Source organism: Armigeres subalbatus, chromosome 3, assembly GCF_024139115.2.
Source record: "Armigeres subalbatus isolate Guangzhou_Male chromosome 3, GZ_Asu_2, whole genome shotgun sequence".
In the NCBI taxonomy this organism is placed as follows: Eukaryota; Metazoa; Arthropoda; class Insecta; order Diptera; family Culicidae; genus Armigeres; species Armigeres subalbatus.
In genome coordinates this window covers 62454305-62480789 of record NC_085141.1, presented here as the reverse complement: position 1 = coordinate 62480789, position 26485 = coordinate 62454305, and the positions used below count along the sequence as shown (strand labels likewise).

General features: G+C 38.1%; 1 protein-coding gene across 1 annotated transcript in view; it reads right to left on the bottom strand.

The window, feature by feature from the left end:
• The window catches only part of LOC134227590 (cell death protein hid), a 254727-nt gene that overhangs the window by 88178 nt on the left and 140064 nt on the right, over nt 1-26485 (bottom strand). The gene's annotated exons all lie outside the window — the stretch shown is intronic.

The following is a 26485-nucleotide window of genomic DNA, read 5'->3' as shown; positions in this document are numbered from 1 at the left end:
CATTCATTTTTACCAATAAAAAAAGCATTTTAAAGTTATGTAGCTAGCATGCCTATTATGGCCACTCCCGGGTTCATAATACGCAACGTCGAGTTTGTTTATATACGTATTATGGTCCCCCCATTTGATTTACATGTTCCATTCCCACATATTCCTTTTGCCTATAATGGACCCCCCTTGTGTGCTAGTAATGGACCCTTAAGCATGTTTACATTTACAAAATAGTTAATATAACTAAATTTCTGTTTCCCTGTCCATAGCAAATGTATGGAACTGCTGTCCTGTTACATGAAGCAACTTCACCCGACGGAAGCTTGCAGAAAATTGTCGATTCCAGCGTTTAATTTAAGATTTTGTTCCGGGGGTCCATTATACGTACGGGGTCCACTATTAGCACTTCCTATTAAAAAAATCCGAAAGGATGATTCTTTTGGGATTCCGAAGAAAATTATTTTGGGATTCCGCAGGAAATATTTTTGACATTTCGAAAGGAATGCTGTTAGAACTTTTAGGACAGGGTTGCCCAACGTACGGCCCGCGGGTCGGATGCAGCTCTTGGCTAAAATAAGAATTTTAAAATAATGTAGCCAGATTGCTTATTATGGCCACCCCCAGAACCATAATACGCATCATAGAGTTTGTTTACATACGTATTATGGTCCCCCCATTTGATTTACATATTCCATTTCCACATGTTCCTGTTGCCTATTATGGACCCCCACTTGTGTGCTAGTAATGGACCCTCTAACGTATTTACTTTTACAAATTAGTTAATATAACTAAAATTTAGTATCCCAAGCCAAAACAGTTGCGTGGAACAACTGCCCTGATATGTGAAGCAACTTTATCCAATGGAAATTTGCAGGAAATCGTTGATTCCAGCGTTAACTTTTGGTTTTTGTTCAGGGGGTCCATTATACGCACGGGGTCCATCGCTAGCACTCACTCCCTACTTGCGAAATTCGATCACCGATTGTAAAATCAATATGCGTCGAGTATTGGAAAGAAGCTAACAATTCAAGTCCTGTTACATAAAATGAAAAAGAAAATAAGCACACAATAAAAAGATTGTTCAAACGCAATAATGTCGTGTTTAGTTTTCTTCAAACAAATTAGCCATTCTGTAAACTAATAATTATTTGCGAACGTCTTAGGGGAAAATGTTAATCTGTAAAGCTAAATGCCATTCTTTGGTTATTTTGAAAATGTATGTACCGAATATTTCTTGATCCGCCAGCAAGTGGTCGTTCTGAAAATTGGCCCGTGGCTTGAAAAGGTTGGGCAGGCCTAGGAGATCCTCTTGGGATTTCGAAGGGAATCCTCCAAAGTTATCTACCAAAGAATTGTTCATGTTTCAACTCCTTCAGTAGAATCATTGCATAATTTTATGTGTTTTCGATTGCTATAAACAGCGAATTGACTATACTCGCATGTGTAATGTTTAAAAAATTAATTGCGCCCAAATAGCTTTTCGATGCTTTCTGGAGCGAAATGATGTTTTTCAATTAGTCAAACGATGCGATTTTACATATATGAAAATCTCAGACGTGATTCTGTTTTTTTAGAATCGTAAGCGAGTTTGCTCATGGGAAGTGCCGGTTGTTTGTGTTTTGAGTAGGATTTTATCAACGCTGCATCAGAGTTTCTCATCAATGCTCTTTCAAGAAAATTTGTTTTATCTACAGTAAATTAGATTAGATTTTAGCCCAAGAACATAAGGCACTCTTCTACAAATGGACTCAGAAGTAAGTATACTAAAGGCTTCTAAGGACTTGTGTTCCTTGCATTATTATAGAGGTTCTATCATGAATATAAATATTTCAACTCTACTAAGCATTACTCGACAATACATCTAGTCGCGTTGAAGCCACTTTACAGTTTCAGAAACTGAAAAAAACAAATTTCTAAAAATTCAAAATTGTTGAAATCGCGAATTATTAGTTTGAATTCCAAAACGTGTTCAGATCGATTTTAGAAGGCAAAATGGGATTTTGAGTGAAAACAAAAATTTGGGTCTCGGAGGGTTAGTCTCTAGTTCGTATAATAGATTCAAGATATGTAATAATCTCAAATCCTTAAAAAGAACTCAATTGACCAAATTGTCATTTTTGGAAGCACCAAAAACAAAGCATTCACCCTGAAATCATCAACACATTAGGAAAGAAACGAAAGTTGATTGCTCCCGGTTGTTATGTTTTGTTCTGGATTTTTTTTTCCTTTTTTGTAACCTGGTCTCAGGTGTGCACGCTGAGCTTCATCTTTCTCGCTGGAAGAACAGTCTCGAAACTCGTATGAACTGTTGTCAGACGGATTTTGGCGGGAAATCAAAACCTTATATCAATCTGTTGCGATGTCAACATCAGACAGAGTGCTTTACTCGTACGTGGTTCATGGTCCCAGCTTCGAAGTAGGATGTTGACATTGGCCAAAATAAACACAACTCACCGTCCAGACGATGCATCTTTTTCGTTATTGAGATCGATCCAGAACTTGGTACCTACACCTTTGCAAACAGGTCACAGCACGTTCGGCTCAACCGTAGGGATGTGTTATCAGACGGAACGATGGTTCTTGTCCTGAGTCTTCGTTGCCGTGATTTTCGTCGTTGTCCAAAAGTGGGCCAACTGAAACAGGTTTCCGTTCGGGATGTGTTTACTTCGTTGGTTATTTTTGGCATTGAAGATCCAGTACTCCTGAAAGCAGCTTGATCCGATGTTCCTGGTTGTGTTTAAACACCTAATCATTGAGAATCGTTAGTAGACAGTTACTTGACAATCCACTTGTACTCTAATGAGACTAATGATTCGAAGAAAGTTCTCGCCGTGGAAAAAAAACCTAGAACCAACCAATTTGAATCAATTGACATATAAATCAGTGCGATGATTTTCCCGCGGAGTACCCATTAATGAACTCCGCACGAGAGCGGGGCACGTTCCACCAGTTGACATTATTAGAACCCGGGTGCGATGATGGTGACGAGGGGGACCCGACTTCATTAAATGATATGTGCATTCATTGTTATTTATCCTCACTTGTCATCATCCGGCACCGGTTTGAAATGATGCAACATCATGTTTATTTAATGGCACACACAGCGGTCTAAGGACGATCGTTCGTAACTGCGATCTGCTTCGTAGAGCCAGTTCGATGCTGTGGTTTTTCTTGGTTGGAGCAGCATCAGCAGCGCATTCACAGTGAAGAGTGCTAAATAGCTGCATGAATGTATGAAAATCCATCCAGCATGTTTCACATAGGCACGATGCATTCATTCTACTTCGTTGGTCGGCAGCAGAGTACCGTAGAACAGAAGGTTCTAGCTGTCAAGTGGATACAAGGGGTTCAACAAAGAGCATTAATGGCAGCAGTACCGTAATTTGAGGACAAATAGATCTGCTGTGAATAGTTTTGTTTAAATAATGAAAAGATGTGTCTATAATTACGAACGAATGACAGTTCCTTTGCCCCTTCTCTATCATTCAGAGATGAGCGTAACGAAATTTACAAATTTTAATATTCCAAAATCTTATATTATGAAGCTAATTATGGAAAGGTTGTGAAACTGTTAACCAATTGAATTTGGGATAGACTTGGGTTTGTAATTTGTTTGTGACTAATGAAATTGATCTTTTCTCCCAGCTAATTGATTTAGCCTCGGAGTACGGTTCCCAAACCAAAACCCAGTAATGGCAGCAATATTGATCGGAACGACATCAAACGAGACAGTGCGACGAGGCTAGCACCAGCTGAAGTCTCAAACGCAAGGATTTTCTGTCCTGCTGTTTAGGTTTTCGATTCATAGCTCGGATGGCAGAAGCTCATTCGTTTGGCGAGGGTCACCAAATGGCAACAAGTGCAGCTTACATGCCGCCTCGTACGAGCGATATTAAAGCACATGTGTGAAGGACGTACCATCCATTGAATTATTCAAATAGATCAAATCACACCCGTGCAGGGTCAATATTGGGATTAACAATTATGTATATATTGACTTTCCAACAACTTAATTACTATTCTGATTGAAATGCATCCAAGCGATAATTTTCATATCTGTTCTATCACAGATAACATATGAAGGGTGACGACTGGTTAACTGATCACAATGGATGAAATTTTCTTAGTCTTAGTATAGATCTAAGTTTTTCTCAGAAAATGTTAAACACATTTATAATTCAAAAGCTATTTGTTACATTGGGAAATCTGTTTGTGAATCGATATAAAATGTTTATGTACCGTCGTCGGGGGTGACAATGTGTCGAATGAGGGAGAGAATGTGCCACTGTTTCAGGTACTTAGAGTACTTGTAGAACAGATTGAATGTCCTCAAACCAGAAAATTAAATTATAAGAGACCATTTTGAACAATTTTGATATCGGACCTACAGACTGTATGTCGGTGAGAGCGATGGCCTATTTTCACCCCCAATACCTACACGCAACCGGTGCTAGTTAGATTTTCTAACAATTCTGTATGAGAACGGTTCTTACTCTGGGAAGCTTCCTTTCAAGAGGCTTGGAAGCTTCCTTTCAAGAGGCTTGAAGGCTTTCTTTCAAGAGGCTCGGAAGCCTCCTTTCAAGAGGCTCGGAAGCCTCCTTTCAAGAGGCTCGGAAGCCTCCTTTCAAAGGTTCGGAAGCCTCCTTTCAAGAGGCTCGGAAGCCTCCTTTCAAGAGGCTCAGGAAGCCTCCTTTGAGGAGAGGCTCAAAGCCTCCTTTGAAGAGGCTCAAGCCTCCTTTCAAGAGGCCTCAAGCCTCCTTTCAAGAGGCCTCAAGCCTCCTTTCAAGAGGCTCAAGCCTCCTTTCAAGAGGCCTGGAAGCCTCCTTTCAAGAGGCCTGGAGGCCTCCTTTCAAGAGGCTCAGGCCTCCTTTCAAGAGGCTCAGGAAGCCTCCTTTCAAGAGGCTCAGAGCCTCCTTTCAAGAGGCTCAGAAGCCTCCTTTCAAGAGGCTCAGGAAGCCTCCTTTCAAGAGGCTCAGGCCTCCTTTCAAGAGGCTCAGAAGCCTCCTTTCAAGAGGCTCGGAAGCCTCCTTTCAAGAGGCCTGGAAGCCTCCTTTCAAGAGGCTCAGGCCTCCTTTCAAGAGGCTCAAGCCTCCTTTCAAGAGGCCTGGAAGCCTCCTTTCAAGAGGCCTCAGGAAGCCTCCTTTCAAGAGGCTCAGAGCCTCCTTTCAAGAGGCTCAGAAGCCTCCTTTCAAGAGGCTCAAAGCCTCCTTTCAAGAGGCTCAGGAAGCCTCCTTTCCAAGAGGCTCAGAGCCTCCCTTTCAAGAGGCTCAGAAGCCTCCTTTCAAGAGAGCTCAGGCCTCCTTTCAAGAGGCTCAGAAGCCTCCTTTCAAGAGGCTCAGAAGCCTCCTTTCAAGAGGCTCAGAAGCCTCCTTTCAAGAGGCCTCAGAAGCCTCCTTTCAAGAGGCTCAGAAGCCTCCTTTCAAGAGGGCTCAGCCTCCTTTCAAGAGGCTCAAGCCTCCTTTCAAGAGGCTCAGAAGCCTCCTTTCAAGAGGCCTCAGAAGCCTCCTTTCAAGAGGCTCAAGCCTCCTTTCAAGAGGCCTGGAAGCCTCCTTTCAAGAGGCCTGGAAGCCTCCTTTCAAGAGCTCAGAAGCCTCCTTTCAAGAGGCTCAGAGCCTCCTTTCAAGAGGCTCAGAAGCCTCCTTTCAAGAGGCTCAGAAGCCTCCTTTCAAGAGGCTCAGAAGCCTCCTTCCAAGGGCTCAGGCCTCCTTCCAAGAGGCTCAGAGCCTCCTTCAAGAGGCTCGAAGCCTCCTTCAAGAGGCTCAGAAGCCTCCTTCCAAGAGGCTCAGGCCTCCTTCCAAGAGGCTCAGCCTCCTTCCAAGAGGCTCAGAAGCCTCCTTCCAAGAGGCCCAAGCCTCCTTCAAGAGCTCAGGAAGCCTCCTTCCAAGAGGCCTGGAAGCCTCCTTCCAAGAGGCTCAGAAGCCTCCTTCCAAGAGGCTCAGGCCTCCTTCCAAGAGGCTCGAAGCCTCCTTCCAAGAGGCTCAGAAGCCTCCTTCCAAGAGGCTCAGAGCCTCCTTCCAAGAGGCCTCAGAAGCCTCCTTCCAAGAGGCTCAGGAAGCCTCCTTCCAAGAGGCTCAGAAGCCTCCTTCCAAGAGGCTCAGGCCTCCTTCCAAGAGGCTCAGAAGCCTCCTTCCAAGAGGCCTGGAAGCCTCCTTCAAGAGGCTCAGGAAGCCTCCTTCCAAGAGGCTCAGAGCCTCCTTTCAGAGGGCTCAGGAAGCCTCCTTCCAAGAGGCTCAGAAGCCTCCTTCCAAGAGGCTCAAGCCTCCTTCCAAGAGGCTCAGAAGCCTCCTTCCAAGAGGCTCAGAGCCTCCTTCCAAGAGGCTCAGGCCTCCTTCCAAGAGGCTCAGGAAGCCTCCTTCCAAGAGGCTCAGAGCCTCCTTCCAAGAGGCTCAGAAGCCTCCTTCCAAGAGGCTCAGGAAGCCTCCTTCCAAGAGGCTCAGAGCCTCCTTCCAAGAGGCTCGGAGAGCCTCCTTCCAAGAGGCTCAAGCCTCCTTCCAAGAGGCTCAGGAAGCCTCCTTCCAAGAGGCTCAGAAGCCTCCTTCCAAGAGGCCTTGGAAGCCTCCTTCCAAGAGGCTCAAGCCTCCTTTCCAAGAGGCTCAGGCCTCCTTTCAAGAGGCTCAAGCCTCCTTTCAAGAGGCTCGGAAGCCTCCTTTCAAGAGGCTCGGAAGCCTCCTTTCAAGAGGCTCGGAAGCCTCCTTTCAAGAGGCTCGGAAGCCTCCTTTCAAGAGGCTCGGAAGTCTCCTTTCGATATGCTCGGAAGCCTCCTTTCAAGAGGCTCGGAAGCCTCCTTTCAAGAGGCTCGGAAGCCTCCTGTCAAGAGGCTCGGAAAAAGGACTTGAACACGTCTTTTCAAGAGATTCGGAAGAATCCTTCAGAACTGCTCATAATTCTCGTTTGGAGCGGCTCGGATGCCCCCAAATGTACTCAAAGTCTTATAGTAAGCTTAATGTAACTTAATTTGAATTTGAAAGTTTCACAGAGTAACAAAACTTTTAGACAACGACAATCCCGTTAGCTTTCAGGTACATTTTTTCATATGTCCTATTAGTTATGCTTATTTTCATTTATAGCGAAAAAAAAGGGTACCTCAATCATTGTGAAAGTTCGAAGGAGTATCTTTCAAGAAAACCGCTGGTATGAGAACCTACCAAAACCTGTATAAAAATTCTAGATTCTTATACAAATATTGTATAAGACCTTACAATTGTGCAAGCTCTTCTAACAATATTTGTTCGTAAGCTTACATTATTTGCATAAGAATTTAGCAATTTCGCATATGCGCAGTTCTTATACAGGTTTTGGTAGGTTCTTATACAGAATTGTTAGAAAATCCAACAGTCGCTGGTTGGGTGTATTGTCACCTCCGATGATGGTATCGAAATTGGCTCAAGAAAATTGTCATGTAATACATTTCCTGAAAAGAGCCTCTGTTAGCATGCGCAAGCAGAAAGAAAGACCATGCTAAAGTTGAATGAATACGATCCCCGGTCCTGTCTAGGAAATTTTCTTGACATCCATATGCACAGAATTCCTATTAAAATTTAATCAAATAAATAAATTTAATAGAATAGTACTAACTCATTTATGACAGGTAAAGACATTCCCCTAAACAAAGCTCAAAAAATAATTTATTTTCATAGAATATGTTGATAAGAGCTGCCTCTCACACGTGCCAATTGCTGTTCCAATCAGCAATGCAGTGCGTGTGACACACTTCTCTCTTTTCGCTTCCAACTTCTGATTTAATCATATGTGATGGATGTTAATATGCTGCCCTGCTCCTGTGTTCAGCCAGCAAACCATATTCACGCGTATCGAACTTGCACTTGCTCTTGTAACTTGTTCGGAGCGTGCAAAGATCATTTTGAATGCATTTCATATGTAGTTATACATATTTCCATTCCGCAGAGCGGTTCTGCAGCGGCGAGGATCCCTTCAAGATGGCCGGGTGAGGGAGGCGGTTGTGGTTAGACCACCATCGCACTTCATCTATATCTTAATAATAATTCAGAGTTGCATGTGCGGCGGCACCAACAACAGCAGCTGTATGCTGCTCCAACTGAGGCGGTGATTGTGTAGAAGGGTTTTCTTCAACAACAGTATCGCCGTTGATGGGAATGGATGGTAATTTATGTGCCCCCTTCCGAGAGTTTGGATTGACGACTGTTAAGGCGACGACGCCGTTTGCATCTAAACAGAACGAACGATCGATCGAGCGGGTGGACGTCATGTGTGCCCATACGGTCGTCCGAGTCCACATAGTGAAAAAAGTGGCAGGAGCCTCAAGATATGTACGGCGCGCGGCAGCTTCTTACGTAAGAACGCCCAGCCTGGCACCAGCAGCAGCGTCCGACGTCGTATGCGCACAAGTGTAAATATTTCATTATTGTAATTACAAACGGTTGCCACCCTCTCCCGAACCAGCCACCCACCGGCATTCGTTCGCTTATGCGTTCTGGACATGGGATGGAATAGGTGGAAGGAGAGAGCCCGTGCTAGGACTCGAATAGTACATGCCGACGCTTCTAGAATGTGTTATCTAACAGTTTCAGCATTTGACATTGCCGGGCGCGTCGCCAAGCTCTTTTACGACGAAAGCATTGAATCACGATATTCCTGACAGTAGAGTGCTTGTTCATGACCTATAGGAACTAACGGGTGACCTGTCGCACACGGTGACAGCATCTCGTAGGGGTGGACCTCTGGGGATTTGCAATGATCTTGTGCATAGACCTAGACGAACCTCACTCGGTTGTGATCAGGAAGGAAGAGCTCACCGTTGTTGTCGTTGTGGGCAAGCAAGGTGACGGTTAATTCAAATCTTGCGCTCGTTTATAGCGTAAGCGATGAGGAGAATTAAATCCAGAGACGAATGATGCTAGACACAGGGTGGGAAGGGGTAGATTATCTTGCTCAGGTCGTGACGTGACGACAGATGGGGTTTTCATGCTAGAACGATGGAAATGATCTTGTGCTGTCTTCGGGAGATTATTCTTGAGAAAATAATGCCTGTTCCACAATCTACTCATTCGTGGCGCAAGCCATTTTTTAATTTTACATCAAATTTAAAATAAAACTGAAAAGATTAAAGTACCTATCGGTTTTGGCACCTTCGTCGTACATTACACGCTAAAAATGAACTACTCAAAATTGAGACGAATCCGACTCATTTTCATTAAAAACGGGACAACTCAAAATTTGAGTAAAAGATACTACTTCAATAAAATGATGATTGCACTTAAACTAGGAGTCTGTTTGTCGTAAAATGCACTTAGATAGATAGATAAACTTGATTCGCATCTGCCGTATTAAAAATTGATGGAAGGCCAAGCTTAACTTTCGCGAAATCATTATTTTATTGAAGTAGTATCTTTTTCTCAAATTTTGAGTTGTCCCGTTTTTAATGAAAATGAGTCGGATTCGACTCAATTTTGAGTAGTTCATTTTTAGCGTGTATAAAACAAGCGCACCGATTTTTCGCGGAAATTGTGGGTTTTCAGATTTTTTTTGCAAAACTGCTTGAAAAAACTTCTAGAAAAATCCGCGTTGCAAACCGCCTAAGCCCCGAAAAAAGCGTAAATTCCAGCGTAAACGTAAATTCCCAAATCCGCACAAACCTCAGAATCCGCGTAAAAAGCGACCCGAGTATAGAGTTTCCATTTCCCGGCCATTTTCGTTGTTCCGGGATTCGGGATGAAATTGTTCGTATATCCCGGGAAATCCCGGGATCCCGGGATTTTTCGATGTTTCCTTTGAAAACTTATTTTTTTTATTAAAAAACGATTTTATTCAATGTTCAGGGGTATAGTTCATATTTTAGAAAGGCCAGATAATACAGAGCTCAAATGGGAACTCATTCAATTCTAATTTGAAACATTTTTTTCGAAAAAGAGAAAGAATTGCCGAGAATTGGACAAATTGAGTGCAGGCTGTTGACCAGAGTTGATTTTGATCGAAGCGAGACACTCTAGAATTAATGCCTGACTCTCTACGGAATAAAAAAAGGGAGGTGTTCTGTTGGTTGTTCAGTGATATTTTACAATGCCGTATAGGTGTTTAAATAAGAACTACCCAGACAGATGTACATCAATACATGTACGCTTCTACCGCCGACGCATGATGACTTTTTCTTTGTCAATCCTTCTTATCGGATAAGCAGCTGGAGTCGGAATCTCTCGGCAACATATTGGGATCCAAGCTCTAAAACAATATTTGATGCAGCGACCTGCATTACTGCATTCTAGAGTACCTGCACCGAGTAAAAATACTCTTAATGAATTGGTGAACTAACCTCGTCCCCTATTCAGTATGATTCGGTTAGGCTGAGGAATGTTGTCCTTACAGTTGGTCAAAAAATAATCGTTTAACTGGATGTTTGGCATCTTCAAAATAGAAGTTTTATTAATCATACTAAATCAAACAGTTAAGACATTAAAAATATTCTCAGATTATTTACTATAGAAAACTAAGACTCTGTAAGAAATTTAATGATTGGTAAATTCGGTGATCTTTTCGAATTCCAATTAAATCCACGATTTAAACGCGATTCTGAATATCTGAAGGGTATGCAATGCTTGAAATAGGTTTTGAAAAACCAACTTGAGAATATTTTTACTTTTAGTTGTAGTGTACGTTACAGTTAACTCGATAACTATCGATAAATCAACGAGTACTCGATAACGATAACGTTAAATCAACGCTCACTTTATCGCCAACGAAACATCATCGTACAACGACGATAATTTATCGTTTAACCTTCTGTCTGTGCTCAAAAAAACTTACGTTGTCTGTGCTCTGGGGTCAAATTGACCCCAAATTGAAATTGCTATAACTTTCTTAATGTTTGGCCGATTTTGGATTTTTGAGGCTGTTTCGAAAGATAATTTAATCATCTTTAATCATCTTTACCAAATATTGACTATTGATGGGCGGGTACATTGCGGGGAGGGGTTTTAGTGAACAAGGGTACAAGAAGGGATTTTTCATGAGCATATTAGTTATATCTGAAAATCCTACTTATTTTGAACTGCATCTTTTTAAAAAAGGTTATGCAGGAAGGTGTGTGCTTTGGGATGAGGCATTGATAAGTTTAGAAATTGGCCGCCAGGTGGTGGTATATTTGAATTCATTATTTTAGACTACTCAAGTAATTCCGATATATAGAATTCTCCTCAGTGTAAATATTCTTATCGTACAAGTTTAAAATTTGTTAAAATGGCGTCTTGATCAAAGGTCGTCTAGTGGGAATGGACTGTCTTATGACGAAAGTAATAATTGGGAATTTTACAAATAGGCGGGAAATTGGCTGATATTTGGTTACGCATGTAGACCCAAAAGGCCTTAATTCCGGGGCTTTCTTGGATGACCTAAAACATATTCTGTGAACACATTCTATTATTTGCAGCATCGCTGGAACAGGTTGAATACAAAGAAAACTTTTGATGAACTCTACCACAACATTCATGTTTGTCAAAAATGCTACAAACCAAAATACATCAGATCTCAATATACTCAAATATAACAGCTCACTAGCGCCGCATCTTGGAAGATGTGCTCATTATATTGAGCACCGCTTAATAGTCCTGGATATTCTGAACAATGTTGCCGAATACAACTTGGGTGTAGGTATGAAGGATCTCAAGCTAAAGCAATATTTCAAACATGCAAGAATATTGCAAGCACACTAGCGCCGCTTAGTTGTAAATTTCCTCTTATTTATTCCGTCATATGACAGACCATTCCTACCAGACGAACTTTATTAAACACGTCATCTTTACAAATCTCAAATTTGTGCGATAAGAATATTTACAATGAGGAAAATTCCATATATCGGAATTACTTGTAGTCTAAAATAATGAATTCAAATATACCACCACCTAGCTATCAAGCTCTAAACTAATCAATGCCTCATGTCAAAGCACACGCCTTCCTGTATAACCTTTTTGAAAAGGTGCAGTTCAAAATGGGTAGGATATTCTGAAATAAGTAAAATAAGCATGAAAAATCAGTGTTATTGTACCCTTTTTTACGAAAACCCCTCTCTGCTATGTACCCGCCTACCTAAAGTCAATCTTTGGTAACGACCTGAAAGATGATTAAATTATCTTTCGAAACAGCTCCAAAAATCCAAAATTGGTCAAACATTAAGAAAGTTATAGCAATTTCAATTTGGGGTCAATTTGACCCCAGAGCACAGACAACGTAAGTTTTTTGAAAAAAGTACACTGTAGCGCATATTTTCAAGATTTTTCAAGCGAATTTGCACCTAGGAGACAGATCTTGGCGAGTTTTATCAAACTACCAAAAATTAGGAGAATCGGTTGAAAACTAAAAAAATGACAGCCACTCAAAGTGGCCTGGGGTCATATTGACCCCAGAGCACAGACAAAAGGTTAACAACTCTGGAACAGATTATGGTCCAGGAAGATTTCGGATCTTAAACATAGTATCGATGGATTATCTACAGAAACGTAATCGCAGTCCGAGATCCTTGGATCGGGCGCATACGTCTCGTGGCATCGTGGGATCATGCATTGTCTGCGAAAGTCATGGGTAGCGCCGTACATAAATTAGTGGGAGGTTCGAACTTTCGGTAGCTTGCTAGTAAGTCAGTAGGAGTCCAAGCAAAGCTTTGGTCAGGAGCTGGTCAGCAGCAGGAACCAAACAAATTAGGCAGAGCATCGGGGTCGGATAACTTGTAGTGCGCATATGCTGGAAAGTTTGTTGTACGAACGTCGATTGGAAGGACATGAATTGGATCCAGAATTGTTCTGAAGGCAAGAAACTTAGGAAGACTGAATCAATGTTGCGCGGCGCGAGGAAATTAGCAAGGCGAAAATTAGCTGGTATACACAACCTCGCTGTAGAAAAAAAAAACATGTCTGATGGGAGGTATAAAAATATGATATGAGTTTATCACCTTAGTTGGGTTTCGCGTTCAAAACAAATAACTTTTGTAAGAAGAAAAATTACACTGTTTGCGAACCGGAAATGAAACAAAATTGTTTATCCCGGGATTTTCGGGATTTCAAAAATAATATCCCGGGAATCGGGAAATCCCGAATTTTCCTAAATCCCGGGATTTTTTGTCCCGGGATGTCCCGGGATGGAAACTCTACCCGAGTAGAATGTCTCTTACAGCATGCGTTTGTCGCAATACTTAGAAAACAATCAATAGAAATATGTATGTAGGGTGCTTTGGCTATAGTTAGTTATCATATAACGATAAAATCAGCTTACGCGATATTCTCTCAAAAAGGATTGATGTCTAGACGTTAGATTGTGGTTTATAAGATTTGAGAGTCAGTGTTTAGTGTTTAGCGACCAACTAAGTGTAACTTCTAAACCCCTTGGCCGATTTCAACCAAATTTCAAACACGTATTCTCTGTCCTAAGGAATCAATTATAGTGAGGGTTATTCGATGAAGGGAAGGGTGTGAGGAAGGGATATTGTTTAGCTATCGATTTATTCAGTTTATTTTATGAACTCTTCGACCGATTTCTACACATATTGGAACACCTATTCTATGTATAAGGAAGACTATTTTAGATTACTATGTCTGAAACTTGATTATGCATATGTACAACATGTGATAGATTTAGTTCGGAAAAGGTATTGGAGGGTAACCGCCCCTTCGGTGGGGTTTGATCCCACGACCCCAGTTCGCATGACAGGTGCTTTCCCTACTAAGCTACGAAGGACCTCCGTCGTCCACCGCAGCTTAGCGGGTACTGATGAAACCAAATTCCCAGCACCAGGTACCAGCCGATCTCTCGCAATACATTTTCAGAACTAACTCTCTCAAATGTATTTTGTACACATCATGTCAACCAAGTAGGATGAGTATTTAGTATTGTCCGGCTCCTACACACTTGCTTCATCAGCAACGGCGCTCAATGAAGTAGGGTTGTGTGAGGTTGTGCCAGTTTGGTCGTCAGATCCCAACACGACCACACAAGCGAAGAGATCGCCACTCGAGATCAGTACATTCAAAGTTAATTGCCTATATGCCGGGTATTAAGCCACCCGGAGTGGAAATTAATCACTATGTCTGAAACTTGATTATGCATATGTACAACATGTGATAGATTTAGTTCGGAAAAGGTATTGGAGGGTAACCGCCCCTTCGGTGGGGTTTGATCCGAACTGGGGTCGTGGGATCAAACCCCACCGAAGGGGCGGTTACCCTCCAATACCTTTTCCGAACTAAATCTATCACATGTTGTACATATGCATAATCAAGTTTCAGACATAGTAATTAATTTCCACTCCGGGTGGCTTAATACCCGGCATATAGGCAATTAACTTTGAATGTACTATTTTAGATTGTTACAGATGAAAAAGAGGGAGGGCGTATTTATGAAATGAACAATTTTTATAACTTTTTAACGCATGGGTCGATTTAAACCAAATTTGAACCACGTATTTTCTTTCCCAAGGAAACAATAATTATCATAAGAAGAGTTTCAAATAAGGATGATAGTGTTAAGAAAACACGGAACACCTAGTTTAAGAGATGAATGCATGTATTAGATAAATGGCAAATAAAATTCGAAAAGAAAAATTCTAAGGGTTGGGAGGGCCATTTGGAATGCAGGAGGTTATTGGGGTTGTTGGGTATTGTTTAGAAAACAAACAAATCAGGATAACTTCGCAACTCCTTAACCGATTTTTACCAATATTAGGACTCATATTCTCTATCTTCAGCAAACGATTATAGTTTACGCATGAGTATGTTAAGTATAATAATGTTAGATATAATGTACATCCGATTCTTTTTTACACGGGGGATGCGTTCCGTGTAAAAAAAGTTTTCAGTTCAAAATTTGAAAATCCGTGTAAAAAAAGTTTATGATTTCTCGACGAATCATGCAGAATGGAGCATTCTTTGGTTCATACGAGGCTCCTTGAAATTGTACAATTCATGAGGTGTGGCGTTTCGAATGAAGTGACAATTGTCGATGTCTCCCATTTGAATTACATGGTCGTCTCACGTGAGACGTGTCGGAATGGGTCATCGCTCTCACCGACAATATGGAGGTCGGATAGCAAAATCCTTCAAAAAGGTCTCTTATAATTCCATTCATATTACATATTTCTACTTCCAAGTATGCAGAAATTGACAAAATATATAGCATTGAGATAATTTACATATAAAAGTATGCTCGGTGAATATCGAAATAATTTCTTAAACAGTGACAATTGAATAATTTCTTACCCGTAATGCTGGGTAGATACCTCTTCGTGGTGTGTTACGGGGTAAGTTCTACCATGGTCACATTGCCAGCTACAGGCACATCCTGACCCAACGAATACCTTCCCAATATCCATCTCCGTGATACTTATTCCTTCTCTCCCTAGTAACGGTACAGACAAGCGTGACCAGGAATAGTAATTCTAATGCTTTTGTCATTTTTGTCACAGATTGAAATTAAGGATTACACCCACCTTGATTTCTGATAGCAATCTGAACAGAGATGTCAAAGGAAACATGAGTATCACTAGTTTCCAGTCCACGAAATATACCGGAGCAATGCCATGCTTTCGTGTTTTTATATATTCGTAAAATATTTATTTTCCATATTTTATTATACTTATTTTTCATATTTCATTATATTTATTTTTCATATTTTTACATTTTATTTTTTTTATAATTTCATATTTTACATTCTATTATTTTTGTGTCTTAAAATTTTCATATTATTATGTTATAATATTATCATAGTTTCATATTTCTTTAAATTGAACATTCCACTTTCAAATTTGATATTTTATGTTTTATATTTTTGTATTTTCATATTTATATAATTTCATGTTATTACACCTTCATATTATAATATTTTTATATTATCATATTTTCCTCACTCTTATATTTTTTCTCTATTTTTATACTTATATACACATTATGATGCCTTTTTTTATACTTGTATATGTTCATATTTTTATACTTTTATATTTTCATATATTTGTATTTTTTTCATATCATATTTTCATATTGTAGTTTGAAATATTTAATTTTCATATTTTAATTTCTTTGCCTTTCTTATATTTTCATACTTTCATGTTGTTATAATTTAATTAGCATATTTACATATTTCTATATTTTTATTATATTATTTTTATACTTTCATATTTCCATCTTCTATATTTTTGTGTTTTAATATTTTTATATTATCTTATTTTCAGATCTTTATATTGTCATATTCTCAAAATTTAATACTTTAATATCACATTTTATATTTTAACATTTGCAATATTATCATATTCTCATGTTTTTATGTACTCATATTTTTGTATCTTCATTTTTTATTTTCATGTTTTCATATTTTTTAAATTTTCATATAGCAATTTTTATTCTATTATTACACTATATTTTTATGTTTCTTATTTTCATATTTAAAAATCATATTTTTATGCTTTTATATATTTATATTATTGTATTATGTACCTTCATACTGATTTAACATTTTCATAGCCCACTACAAAACATCCCAGGAAGGAAAGCTTCACAGCCATGTAACCTTTACGTAGACGACTTCCTGGCACATAAACTGCTATCTGATATATAACATTCTAAATAATAAATAAATTCTTTACAGTTTCCAGCTTCTTCTACAAGAGATGTACATCCCGAATCAACTTCGGCTCCTAGTTGACGTTGTACTCTACAAATATATATAAAATTTAATATATATATATATATAATTTCTTATCATAATGTTATTCATTTCACTACATATTTATTTATATACAATTACCAAAATAAGAACTTAAAAAGAACGCGGTGCGTATGGTACGGTATGTCCACGCATCCTTCAACCCCTGTAGATTCGTGATATGTATCATGTTGAAGTGACTACTTGAACACGATACATCTCGAAGAATCATCTCTGCGGCAAACACAACGCAGTGGGCCTGGCCGCTTTGAAGTTTATGTCATACCACTGGTATGCTGTGAGCCTCAATATTGACAAGAAAAATTATTGGGCGTCATCTAACTCAATAGTTTTCCAGGATGCTTTCTTTGTACTGGCTGCGTTTGTGTTCGATTAGATTAGATTAGATTAGATTAAAGAGTGACAATTGAATAATTTCCAAATAACGCTGCTCACACAACACAACAATATTGTTTTGGACAGATATCAAACTGTTTTTGACAGATGTCTTATCGGTCTTTTTGGAAAGCATCTGCGATTTTTATGACCGGTTGATTTTCGATTTTCGAGCTATCACTTTTAAGTTTAATTTGATTTTAATACAGGAAATGAGACGCAGCTCAAGAAATCAATTGTTTTGTTTCAAGAATTTCGGGAACTGCTTCTAGATAAATTTAAAAAACTCCTATCAGAATTTCTTTCTGTTTCGGTCTGAAATTATTTCAAATTTTTATTTAAAAATTGAATGGTTTTAATTCGAAAACTCAGAAAGATTTTTTAAAATTTCTAATAAACTCCCTTTGCAAATGCTTCAACTTCTTGAATTTCCCGTGGAGAAGTCATTTTAGTAATTGTTTTGAGAATATCTTCTGGAAGCCCATCAGGAAATCAACCCGAAATTATTACAAGAATTCATTTAAAAATGTCTACAGTGTTAAACCAGGAATTCCTTTCCAAATTTCTTAAAAGATTTCAACCAAAAACTCATTCGCGAATTTCTTCATGAGGTTTTTAAAGAAATCCTTCAGAAATTGCTTCAAGCAATCTCCTAAGAACTCCTTTGAATAATTCCATATAAAATTCATAGGGAATTCCGTATGGAAGAATATATATAGCGATTTATAGAAGTATTAATGAAGTAATTTCTACGGAAACTCCTGGAGGAGTTCAATAAAAGATTCCCTGCGGAACTTCCAAAGGAATTTCTGGAGAAACTACCAAAGAAATTATTAAAAAAATTCCTGAAGAATTTTGTAGGAATTGTGGGAAGAATTTCTGGAGGAACTTCCGGAGGAACTTCCGGAGGAACTCCTGGGGAAATTTCCGAAGGAACTCCAGGAGGAACTTCCGGAGGAATTCCTGGAGGAACTTCCGGAGGAATTCCTGGAGGAACTTCCGGAGGAATTCCTGGAGGAACTTCCGGAGGAATTCCTGGAGGAACTTCCGGAAGAATTCATGGAGGAACTGCCGGAGGAATTCCTGGAAGAACTTCTGGAGGAATTCCTGGAGGAACATCGGGAGGAATTCCTGGAGGAACTTCCGGAGGAATTCCTGGAGGAACTTCCGGAGGAATTCCTGGAGGAACTTCTGGAGAAACTTCCGGAGAAACTTCTGGAAGAACTTCCGGAGGAATTCCTGGAGAAGCTTCCGGAAGAATTCCTGGAAGAGCTTCCGGAGGAATTCCTGGAGGAATTTCCAGAGGAACTTCCGTAAAAATTCCCAGAGGAACTTCCAGAGGATTTCCTGGAGGAACTTCTGGACGAATTCCTTGAGCTTCCGGAGGAATTTCTTAAGGAACTTCCGGAGGAACTGCTAATGTAACTTCCGGAAGAATTCCTGGTGGATTTTCTGAAGGAATTCCTGGAGCAATTTCCAGACGAAATCTTGAAGGATCTTCTGGAGGACCTTCCGCAAGAATTTCTGGAGGAACTTCCCAGAGGTATTTCCGGAGGAATATCTGGAAGAATGTCCAGATGTTCTTGATGAACTTCCCAACGAACTTGTGGAGGAACTACCTGAGGAATTCGTTGAAGAATTCATGAAGAAATATCGGGAAAAATGTCGGGCGCTTCCGAAGGAATTTCTGTAGAAACTTCCGGAGGAATTCGTGGAGTAGCTTCCGGAGGAATTCCTGGTAGAACTTATGGAGGAATTTCTGCTAGAACTTCCGGAGGAATTCTCGGAGGACCTTACGGTGGAATTCCAGAAGCAATATCCAGACGAACTCTTAGAAGAGCTTTCTTAGCAATCCTTGGAGAAACATCACCAAGAATTTCTGAAGGAACTTCCCAGAGGTATTTCCGGAGGAATATCTGGAAGAATGTCCCGAGGAATTCCTTGATGAGCTTCTAAACGAACTTGTGGAGGATGTTCCTGAGGAATTCGTTGAGGAACTTTTGAAGAAATTCCGGGAAAAATGTTGGGCGCTTGAAACTAGTTCACGCCGACCCACGCCACCGCCGATCACTAACGGTGTTACGGCGCCGCCGGTAAAATTTGAATCGGCGCACAGTTCTGGATTCAGGCTCGTTTATCTTTTGGTGGATTTCCGAGATTTTCTTATCAATCGACTCGGAAACTGTCCAGCTATTTTTGAAGCCCATTGATACTATTGATTATCAACGTTGAACCATTTAAAATTCCAATTCTTTACATACCCAGAACAAATTTCAGAGTCTCGGCATGATCGCTGTCAGGTGTGGTTGGTTTTTTCGCTCTAAAAGTAGAACTATAGAACCAGGACAATGACCGCGGTCGAAGCAAATGTGTTGCATTAAGTTTTCATGAATAAATGCTACAGATGTTGGACAAGTTATGTGTTATGTTGAAAAGCCAATTTTTGACGTAAACTACGTCTAACGAGAATGCTCGGATGGATACAGGGTGTAAAACAAAAATAAAATAAAAATGAGAAGTGTCTTGAAATCATGTAAGATTTTGAACGTTAATAGCGCCTTTGTTTTAAAATTAATTTTAAAGATTTATATGAGGCACAACGGGCAAGTGCAAATACGGGGTAAGTGGGTATTATGGCTGCCGATGAATCGATGATCGTTTTTAATGGTAACAATGTTCTTGAAAGATGAAGCAGAGCTATCGACTAAGGTACACCGGGGCAAGTTGAAACGGTTTTTTCAAAGTTAAACTTTGAAGTGCTCTAAAAAAATCACCCTTTGATAAATTTTGAATCCGTTTGCGGTGCTTGCTAGTTTGGGCCATAGATTATACATAAAAAATAAGCAACCTTATCAAACTTTTTTATGAAAATTTTTATACTGAAATTATTTTTTAATATGCATTGTTTCAACTTGCCCCGCGTATCGGGGCAAGTTGAAACACTGCGCTATATACCGACATAAGCTAATTTTGCGGTATGAAAAACAAAATATATGTACTCAGTGCGACTCAAGATGCACGGGATTGTGTAAAGGGTACTGTACTGCCAGGATTCGCATAAGTGTCCCATGTAAATTTTTGACGATTTTGATTTTCTTTCAGAAATCGGCTTAAAATTGTCTCCTGTTTCAGAAAAACTGATAATATTGTAGGCTTTTTTCGAGAAATATGAAAATAAAATCCCACTTGTGTTGTCTCATCTTGATATTTACTCGCATAAATGTCCGATTCCATATTTTGGTACTCTTTTACACAAAAATAAGCTTTAATATAGTCCATTTATTTGTCCCATGGCAATATATGCAGATAAAGAGTAAAATGCAAAAGTTTTGGAAAAATTGTATTTTTTTTTCAATTTATTAGTTTTTTTTGCCTTTTTCCATGTAAAACAAATTTGAAAAATTCAACAGCAAATTAAACAAGTCGAAGAAAACATACATGGGACTATTATGCAAATAAGGGCAGGATACAACTAAAACACAAGCATAATATTCAAGGACCAAATTCTAGGCAACACACTACGCTGGAAATTCATCAGATTGATTATCTCCTACTGGTGACCACTCGGACTGCTTTTCAGGATGGTTCAATATTTGGTTCACTTGTATTGTGCGCTTGATTAATTCAGCTGTGGCTTCCTCATAACATATTATTTAACCAGCGTTTCTTCCATAAACTCATTGATTGGAGATACAAGGGGCTGGGGAGGTGTAAGGTGGAGTTAACGAAATGTTTACATGCTCTATGTTTTTTTTCAAACCAGTGCTCACTACAAGGAAAATAAAATTAAGAATCTCAAAATTAGATCATGCATATTAAACATGACTCTGTTTCATTCTATTCTTTACTGGAGACATTTATTAAATTTATTTTCAAAAGTTTTTATAAATTCATGTTTTCCGAATGTATTTACTGACATTGTAGAATTTCGGAAAAAAAAAAATTTAATTGCGATCATGACGATTTGAACCGTTGTTTCAACTTGCCCCGCACCACGCATTTCAATTTGCCCCGATAGATTGAAAATGCGTAACAATTTCAAACGACAAAATTACAAAAAATAAACGGGTCTTCCATCGATTTTTCATAATCATTATGCGTATTCAACATTGAATGATTATCTACTTTGAAAATTTGATGAAAAAACTCTTCCAAACATCATTTTGAGACCTGTTTCATTGGCACGTCAAAAATTTGGTTTGAATTTTGCAAAGGGCGAAAAATAAACAATGGCAGACATTGCTTTTAGTGGCTGTAATCTTCCGGGAATGGCAGTCAGAAGGTGTGTTTAGGGGAGTAGTTTGTTGAAAAAAATAATCGGGGCACTCGGCCATTTCTGATCTTAATTACAGCTTCCGTTTCAACTTACCCCGCATTTCAACTTGCCCCGGTGTACCTTAATTGAATAAATTTTGGTAATTCTATAAATTCGACAACGGAAGCTTATAATGATGTATCCGTGGTTAATGTTCTGAAATACTCTCTATTTTAACAACTTTTCTGCACTAGCGTTTTTTAGGTACCACTTGCCGTAGGGTAACTAATCAATAGTCTTGAAAACTCGTCACCAATTTGCCAGTTTAATTAAAACTTTTGATTGTTAACAGTTAACAAGGTTATCGGACCATTTGTGCAGCACCCCTTAAATTTGCATGAAGCACTTCGAAGCATGTATTCGCCATTTAATAGACAATTAAATTTGAGATTCATTAGCCACTCTAAAGTCTAAGTCGAATCCACCAGTCGGAAAATGGCGTCATCATCACTATTATTCACCAGAGTTTTTCAAATGAAAATTTTAAATTGTCGTTTCCAACAGTTTTTGTATTTTAAGTTACGCCAATTTTGTTCGAAACCAGTAACATAGAAAATTATTTGGATGTGCAGAACAGTCTCGAGATCCCCGTTATTTTGATCTGCTCTGTGCGGCATAACGTTTACCAAAACGAACCTCGCTACTTCCCTACCATATATATCCAACATCCCAGTGATTACTCGTGGAAGTGCAGTTGGCTCTTCGGCTTCTATTGATGCGTGTATCACGCCAACATATTCCTACCCATTCCGTATTTGACCGGCATTCGAACACAACCGGCGCCGTTATTGCTTAATTTTGGGTCACCAGTTTTTACACATTGAAGGTGTCCCAAGCCCCAAATATCATCATTTGTTTCTCTGTGTAATTATAGCTGGCTTAGCAAAAACGATGAGCGATTCCAAGCAACAGCATCAAAATTTAAAAAAATTTTTAATTCATGATTTTCTATTGAGTTGAAACTTTGCACAGTTTTTCAATTTCATCTAAATCGTCATTTTTCGATATCAAATCTTCATATTGAGTCACGACTAACTTTTCAAAAGGGTGTATGTGAAAATGGTTCAAAAATATTTAAAAGCTGCACAGCAAAACGGAATGTTCGATTGTTATGATTTTTCAGCAAAGTTAGACAACTGAATGGTGATTCTTAAGAAAACGTGCACAGTAAAAAAAAATTTTTTGCCTTTAAAAATATCATTTTGTCACAAAACTCAAATATCTCAAAACCCTATCTTTTTTCGAACGTATTTTTTAGGGAAAACGGTCCATTATATTAGCTATCTACCATAAAAATTTGGTGATGGTAAACTAATAAACAAAAGTTATGACATTTCAAACATTTCACAATTTTCTCATATAGTAAACAAAAAAATTTCCGTGTATTTTTTTTTCAAGAATCGCAGTTTGATGCTGATTTTATTGTTAAGGGCCTTGCGTGAGTTAAACAAGTTGTTTGTATGATATTCCATATTTATGTATTCATCGATATTATGTATATTATATGTATAAATAAATAAAAATGAATTAATATTATCCTAAGTATTAAATTAAATGTGGCAGTTACACAATGTTGTTATAGAAACTCTAAGAGTTTTGGGTTTGAATTTTGGTATGGGTTATGATATCATGAAAACAGTTTATTAATACTTATTTTTATTTATTTTTATTCAAATTTTTAAAATATCGAACACTTTTGAATTATTATCAGCACAGTTTGAGTATAGTTTTGCTTTAATTTTATTTTCCGACAATGGAATGAAACAGTGAAATTTTTGGGTTCCTTGGATCGTTTTCGCGTTATTAAATTGCTCGCTGAGCTCTGAAGCCTTTATTTCGTACTCTTCAGTAGTAGTAAAACAAAATGATAATTTGGTTAAATCTTTTCTTTTCTACGATTTGCCCAATCAAAAGTTCTTTCGCAGTTTTAATTGGATGCTCACGTTCTTTGGCTAAACTTGCTCTTGTGGCCATGCGCTTTATTGTTCCTCCAATAGCATCACAAGGACCTTTGCCATGTGATGTAGCAAAAATGCCATTCTGCATCAATTCCGTACATTGATTTAAATTGACATAGGCTCGAAAAATTCTTACGATTTTTGTACTGCGACGCTGCTCCATCAGACATGAAATTTATCTTTTTGACTTCTTTATGCTTATCAACGCGTAAAAGTTAATCATTTTTCAATGAACAAGTTTACGGATACTGAATCGTGTCTTAAATCTTCGGAAATTATAATAAAACTTAAGTGTTCAATTTGCGTACTTCCATTAAAATAAATAACGAATGGATGAATTGTAGCTTGTTGTACGTTCCAGTGATGGGACTGCACTTCATCTTGCAATACAAAGCTGTAATTTTCAGAAAAATCACAAATGACTAAAAATTCACCATTTTGTAATGTATTTTTCGTATTTTTAAAAAGCTGGATTGTTCTGTTTTAATGAAATCGTGAGGGATTAAACTTTCTAATTTCAAGCAAAAATATGACACAAACTCATCTACAGGTTTTACAATAGTTTCTATGTCACACCTATCCGTGGTCACCCATTGCTCAAATGATAACTGATCAATATATTTTTCTTCAAACTCAGCGAATAAAGTATTTTCCAATGATGAAGAATCTGGACAATCCGAACAAGATCGTAGATAGCAATTTGATGTTGTATTTTCACACAAAAGACTACCAGTTAACATTTTAATATCCTTTGTGTCTAAGTTTCTTATAGATGCTATGAATAATTAAATCAAAATATCATGAAAACAACTTGTTTAAATCACGTCCCTTAACAATAAAATCTGCATCAAACTGCAATTCTCGAAATAACTTACACAGAAAAAATTTTTTTTTTACTAAATGTGAAAATTGTGAAATGTTTGAAATGTCATAACTTTTTGTTTATTAGTTTACCATCACCAAATTTTTATGGTAGATAGCTAATATAATGGACCGTTTTCCTAAAAAATTACGTTCGAAAAAGATAGGGTTTTGAGATATTTGAGTTTTGTGACAAAATGATATTTTTAAAGGCAAAAAATTTTTTTTTACTGTGCACATTTTCTTAAGAATCACCATTCAGTTGTCTAACTTTGCTGAAAAAATCATAACAATCGAACATTCCGTTTTTGCTGTGCAGCTTTTTAAATATTTTTGAACCATTTTCACATACACCCTTTTGAAAAGTTAGTCGTGACTCAATATGAAGATTTGATATCGAAAAATGACGATTTAGATGAAATTGAAAAACTGTGCAGAGTTTCAAATATTTTCGAAATGGTCGCTCAGGATCGACTGACATGCCCCCGTGGAATGCCTCCGATGTAGCAACCGTGGACAGTAGGGTGTCCCAAAAAAAATCGATGTTCGAAAAGTCATGGTGCTCAACCCTGAAATGAAAGATATACCTGTCTGGATAATTTTTGTAGAACAAACTGAATTTCTAAAAAAATCGTTTAGAGGTCGCGCCAGATCGATTTTTGAAAAATGAGCTTTTTTTAGGTAAAAAATCAAATATTGAGTCCTTTCAAAAATTTTTTGAGGGTCATCCATTCGTTTTTTACTTTTTTATTTTTCTGTGGATCTTTGCCCATATTCTCCATGAATTAGTTTTTGGTATTATACGTGTTTACAGTCTGCAGAACTTTTTAAACATCGAAAAAAGCACATTTTTTTGACTAATTTTTGAAGTTATTTCATCCTCACACAAAAAATATTTTTTTCTCGTTCAGAAAAACTTACATACTACATACTACTATTTATAAGGAGTATTTTCATAAAAAAATATCCAAGAAATGTTGTTCTGGGGCTGAGATATTGCAGTTTTAGTAAATAGTCAAAAAGTGTACAAATTCGGTACTTTTTCTTTACATGTTATAATTTCATCAAGTTGCACCAATATTTTAATTTTAATTAAAAACAATTCAAAAGCAAATAAATGGGAATATTTTCTATGTAACATAGCTCTTGAAAAAGCTCATTTTTCAAAAATCGATCTGGCGCGACCTCTAAACGATTTTTTAGAAATTTGGTTTGTTCTACAAAAATTATCCAGACAGGTATATCTTTCATTACAGGGTTGAGCACTATGACTTTTCGAACATCGATTTTTTTTGGGACACCCTAGTGGACAGTCAATCATACTCATACTCATGTTCAGCCTAGCGACATAAGCAATCAAATGAATTACTATCTGTTTTACGTAGATAACGTCGGGCGGTCGTGTCTTGTACATAACCCTTCTGATTTTAATTCTGTTTTTCGGAGATATTATTCTTGTTTTTTTTCGATTTTTTTGTGGATTTTTTTGTGGGTCAACTGAATGTTTCCATAAATCCAAAAGCCAGAAGTAACCAAACATAAACACCGTAAAATGCGACTCCAGTGTATATCCAAAAACAGTGGACAGTCCTAGAAGGAAAAGGATTGTCGGATGTTTTAAACAAAAAAAAGTTTTGGTTAGGTACTGCGTACATAAGTAAAGATCTCCGGTAGTAGATAATTGCAGTCGGTACTACTTTCCACACTGTACATAAGTTTCATATAGATCACATTAATTCATTACAGAACAGCTTCAATTACAGATTTAATTGCGTTGTGCTGAATTTAAGGTGATTAACCAACATTTGTATGGGGATGAGGGAGTCAAACGCAAAGGGGTGTAAGTGACAAAAAAATAGTTTTGAGAAAAATGGGTGCAAAGTTTTTCAATATTTATTTCGTTTCATACAAATTGTATGAAAGTTAAAAAAATTACTAATTTTCTGTGAATTTTCACATATTTTTCTAAAAAACGTACAATCTATATCAACATATTGCCGAGATGCTTTTGAACCAAATCATACCCAACTCAATTTTGACTAACATTTCACTTACACCCCTTTGCTTTGCCCATATAAAATCTCGCGTTGACTGCATATGCCACGAATGCCAGTAGAGCAATTAATCGATGTGAATTGTGATCAGAATTAAATCATTTTATGTTATGAAAATTGTTAATTAATTGAGGAAATGGTTCTTTGTTTTTATTTCTGGCACAAAATATTAAAAAAAAAATCATCGATGCTACTTCAACCACAGCCGAGCCAAACAACCCTTATTGAGGCAGGGGGCCGGTTCACCCCACTTGACA